This window comes from Mastomys coucha, unplaced genomic scaffold (genome assembly GCF_008632895.1).
Source record: "Mastomys coucha isolate ucsf_1 unplaced genomic scaffold, UCSF_Mcou_1 pScaffold5, whole genome shotgun sequence".
Classification (NCBI taxonomy): Eukaryota; Metazoa; Chordata; class Mammalia; order Rodentia; family Muridae; genus Mastomys; species Mastomys coucha.
Window position 1 is genome coordinate 68,129,214 of NW_022196911.1, and position 4,007 is coordinate 68,133,220.

Consider the following 4,007-nt stretch of genomic DNA (forward strand, 5'->3'; position numbering starts at 1 on the left):
AAATTGTGTTGATGCCAACACAATACTGTTTTAATTACTGGAGCATTTGTGCACATGTAGAAATTGAGACATGTAAATATTTTAGTTTTTTTTAGAAAACTTGTCTAATAAGTTCTTTGCATTTTCATCTAAATCTTAGCATTCTGATCTACAAAGAACCTGAAAGGTTTTTTTAAAAGGATTTATTTATTTATTGTGTATATAGCATTCTGCCTGCATGTATGCATGCAGGTCCAAAGAGGGCATCAGATCCCATTACAGATGGTTGTAAGCCACCATGTGGTTGCTGGGAATTGAACTCAGGATCTCTGGAAGAGCAGACAGTGCTCTTAATCTCTGATCCATCCCTCCAGCCTCTGAAGGGATTTTCATTGGAATCTAAGTCAATTCAGAGGGAATCGAACATTTTAATTATTTTGGGACTTACTAACCCATAAATGTTCTTTAGGTAGTTCTTGATATCTCTCATGTTTTATTGTTTTTAGTGTGTACATATTGCACATTTTTGCTAGTCCTAAATCATTTAGACATTGTGTGTGTGTGTGTGTGTGTGTGTGTGTGTGTGCGTGTAGCAGGTTCTGTTATAAATAGTGGCCTTGAACTTTTAAGTGATGCTAGGTGCTAGGATCACAGGACTGTGCCATCACATTCATTTATGGGGTTCTGGGGATGGAATCCAGAGCTTGTATGCTAGGAAATTCTGTATCCACTGAAGTACATCCCAGGTCCACAGTGCTATACTGTTGTGAATAGATGAGAATAGTTTGTAAATGATAATTCCATTTTCAGCTCTGGGAAATACATAAGACAGAAATAGAAAGGAGGGGTTGATTTGAGGAGGATGTTATGTTTAATTTGGAATTTTTTTGATGTTGCTGAATTTGTAGTACCCATGGGCTGTGCTTCCATTAGGAGAGAAGGACTAAGGACCTGGAGGGTGACAGCGCAGAGAGGTTTTCCTGAGTGGGAAGAAGATGATGAGCCCTAGATGCTCACACCTTGAATAGTTTACATGGTTGTGACAGTAAAATGTGAGCAATCAGAAGAGCACACTTAGGGAAGTTTATGTTATATGTCTGAATTTTGTAAAATTGTATCTTTTAATAAAAGTAGGTTATCAGATTAGGAAATGAAGGATATGTAAGAAAAGAACCAGAAAAGAAGGTAACAGAAGTAAGAAGCTAGAAACAATGTTGCTAATAGAAAGTCTGACTCTACAAAGAGCTTAAATAAATTGTCAGGCCATTGATTGGTGATTTTATTATTGTGACCCAGTAGTGTGCCTAGAAGCCAAGTTTAAGATTAGGAAGGTAGGGCTGGAGAGATGGCTCAGTGGTTAAGAGCACTGACTGCTCTACCAGAGGTCCTGAGTTCAATTCCCAGCAACCACATGGTGACTCACAACCACCTGTCATGAGATCTGATGCCCTCTTCTGGTGTGTCTGAAGACAGCTACAGTGTATTTGTATGCATTAAATAAATAAACCTTTAAAAAAAAAGATTAGGAAGGTAATGGAGGACTCAGAGTTACTAAAGGGGGCTATGCTGGAGACTAGGTCAAGACATCCAGGATGGACTAGTCAAGCTGGAGGCCAACTGGAGAAGAGGCATTTGCCCGGTCCTCTGCAAGAGCAGCACAAACATGCTCGCCCTCTGAGCTATCTCTCTAGACTTTGGCATCTTTATTTTAACTCAGCTCTGTAGGTGTATACGCATGCCTCAGTACAAGTGTGGAGGTCAGAGGACAACTTTTACAAGTTGGTTCTGTTCTTTCACTGAGTCTCAGGCTCAGGGCATCAGAATTGTAGGACAAGCTCTTTTTACACATTGGGCTATCTTGCAGGCTCTGAATGCATATTTTTTTTTTTTTGTCTTAAACATTTTCAATTAAATCGAGGCCAATAAACTGTTAGAAACAGTTTTTTTTTTTTTTAACAGGACAACTGTTGAAAAAAAAGTACATTTATTAAAATGTCTGGCCTTGGGGCTGGTGAGATGACTCAGTGATTAAGAGCACTGGCTGTTCTTCTAGAGGTCCTGAGTTCAATTCCCAGCAACCTCATGGTGGCTCACAACCATCTGTAATGGGATCTCATGCCCTCTTCTGGCTTCTGGATATATATGCAGTAGAGTACTTATACATTAAATAAATAAAAATAAAACCAAAACCAAATGCCTGTCCTCAGACTGGGCTGGTGAAGAGCGGATGGGGAGACATGAGGGAGACAAAGGGAAACATGTATAGCACAGTCATTCAGATGAAATATACATCTTATTACTCAAATCTATGGGCTTATTTTGGTAAATTAGAGGGAGAGGAAGAAGAAGCTACTGCTGAAAATTAGCTAACTCGTAGCCATAATAAATTTTATTAAATGAGCAATGTTGTAAGTGATGTATCCTTAGTGGCTACAGTCAGCAGAGGCAAGGATACATTTTGTGCTTAGAGACCTCCATCAGGGAAAGCCGGATCCTTGACTGCCACAGAAAAGAATTCCAGGATCAGTCTGAGTGAAGCAAAAATTTTAAATTTATTAAGAGGTAAGAGATGGTACATACTTTAGATTTAAGGTCAAATGCTGAGGAGAGGGGGCGGGTAGACAGGCCTTGGAAAGAACAGACATATCAGTACATGAGTGCAGGTTTCTCGAGAGAGTTGGGCTTAGGGATCTGTACAATGGTAGTATGTTTGATTTGGTGGCTTTTTAAGTTACAGTGCTTAAAGGATGCACTTTACAGCAAGATTTAAAGATTAGACAATGCTTAAACTTTAAGTGTAGGGGCCAGGTGTGGTGGTGCATGCCTTTAATCTCAGCACTCAGGAGGCAAAGGCAGGAGGATCTCTGTGAGTTGGAGGCCAACTTGGTCTATATAGTGAATTCCAGGATAGCCAGGTGGCATGTATCTTTAGTCCTAGCACTCTGGGGCAGAGGCCATCCTGGTCTACATACAGAATCTTACTCGGGCCAGGCAGTGATATGGTGAAAGCCTGCCCTTCCTCCCTTTTAAAAAATAAATAAAGGTTACATTTAAGGAAGAGTGTATAAGCTTTTTTTACTTGTTTATCTTAAGAGTTTTCTTTAGTAAATGAATTGTAAGGTGGTTTTATGAGGAGTGTTTTTGGGGGGTTAGGGATAAGAAGAACATTCATAGGACTAAACCCAAGGTCAGAAACATTCTGACCCCAATTAAGCAGGATAAGATGCTTTTAGCATTCTTGTTGCAGTGTCTTGACAAGAAGTATCTCTGTAGGCAAGTTAGGTTTTAGTTTCTTGTGTGAACCGTGAATGAGATTCCAGGGTAAGTTTTCCTTTCTGCTGTGCTGTGGTACCTCCCTGTTCCCTGACACAGAGTCTACACTTCCCATGCTAGTGTTGAGTTCTCTGTGCTCAGTATTTAGCCCTTGGAGTTTAGTAGTCCTTTCTTAGCTCTTCAGAGTCATTGATCTGAGTCTGACTCAAAGTGCTTAGGGTAAATTTAAGTCCAACTTGATGGGCTTGTTTGTTTCCCCAAACCCAGGTTTGTAAGTATTGTTTCTATCTCCAGGTGGTGGTGGCACACGCGTTTAATCCCAACACTTGGGAAGCAGAAGCAGGTGGATCTCTGAGTTTGAGCCAGCCTGGTTTATGGAGCAAGTTCCAGGACAGATAGGGCTACACAGAGAAACCCTGTCTTAAAAAAACAAAACCGGACTGGAGAGATGGCTCAGTGGTTAAGAGCACTGACTGCTCTTCCAGAGGTCCTGAGTTCAAATTCCAGCAACCACATGGTAGCTCACAACCATCCATAATATGATCTGACCTGACGCCCTCTTCTGGAGTGTCTGAAGACAGCTACACTACAATGTACTCACATATAATAAATAAATAAATCTTAAGAAAAAACAAAAACAAAACCAAGCCGGGCAGTGGTGGCACATACTTTTAACCCCAGCACTTGGGAGGCAGAGGCAGGCAGAGTTCTGAGTTAGAGGCCAGCCTGGTCTACAGAGTGAGTTCCAGGACAGC

The 4,007-nt window shown here is 40.9% G+C and overlaps 1 protein-coding gene across 1 annotated transcript in view; it reads left to right on the forward strand.

The window, feature by feature from the left end:
- Positions 1–4,007, forward strand: part of Ankfy1 (ankyrin repeat and FYVE domain containing 1) — a 75,232-nt gene that overhangs the window by 17,065 nt on the left and 54,160 nt on the right. The gene's annotated exons all lie outside the window — the stretch shown is intronic.